We start from the raw sequence: 744 nt of genomic DNA, 5'->3' as shown, positions 1-744 counted from the left end.
TCTTCCTCTGAGGCGTCCCACTATTCACGAAATTCCTCTCAGAAGTGTATATGAATTAGTTATTTGCAACCATGTTAATAAGTTCTTGAGCCTCTTTAGGCGTTTTCTTTAGGTGAATAGATCCACCTGCAGAATGGTCCAATGATATCTTGGAAAATTCAGATAGACCATAATAGAATATATCTAATATGGTCCATTCTGAAAACATGTCAGAAGGACACTATTTGGTCATCTGCTTGTATCTTTCCCAAGCTTCATAGAGGGATTCACCATCTTTTTGCTTGAAGGTCTGAACATCCACTCTAAGCTTGCTCAGGTTTTGAGGAGGAAAGAATTTATCCAAGAAGGCCATGACCAGCTTATCCCAGGAATCCAGGCTATCTTTAGGTTGTGAGTCCAACCATGTTCTAGCTCTGTCTCTTACAGCAAAAGGGAAAAGCATGAGCCTATAGACTTCAGGATCTACTCCATTTGTCTTAACAGTCTCACAAATCTGCAGGAACTCAGTTAAAAACTGGTAAGGATCTTCAGATGGAAGTCCATAAAACTTGCAATTCTGTTGCATTAAAGCAACTAGTTGAGGCTTAAGCTCAAAATTATTGGCTCTAATGGCAGGAATGGAGATGCTTCTTCCATCAAATTTGGACGTTAGTTTTGTGAAGTCACCAAGCATTCTCCTTGCATTATTGTTGTTGGGTTCGGCTGCCATCTCCTTCTCTTGTTTGAAAATTTCAGAAAGGTTGC

The 744-nt window shown here is 39.9% G+C and overlaps 1 non-coding gene across 1 annotated transcript; it reads left to right on the top strand.

The window, feature by feature from the left end:
• The first annotated feature begins 206 nt into the window (after positions 1-206).
• Positions 207-310, top strand: LOC127740950 (small nucleolar RNA R71). Its single transcript, XR_008001806.1, has one exon. It is a non-coding gene; the product is annotated as a small nucleolar RNA R71 (small nucleolar RNA).
• Positions 311-744: the final 434 nt, after the last annotated feature.

This window comes from Arachis duranensis, chromosome 7, assembly GCF_000817695.3.
Source record: "Arachis duranensis cultivar V14167 chromosome 7, aradu.V14167.gnm2.J7QH, whole genome shotgun sequence".
In the NCBI taxonomy this organism is placed as follows: domain Eukaryota; kingdom Viridiplantae; phylum Streptophyta; class Magnoliopsida; order Fabales; family Fabaceae; genus Arachis; species Arachis duranensis.
The sequence above is the reverse complement of the archived record's forward strand: the minus strand, read 5'-3'. Positions and strand labels throughout refer to the sequence as shown.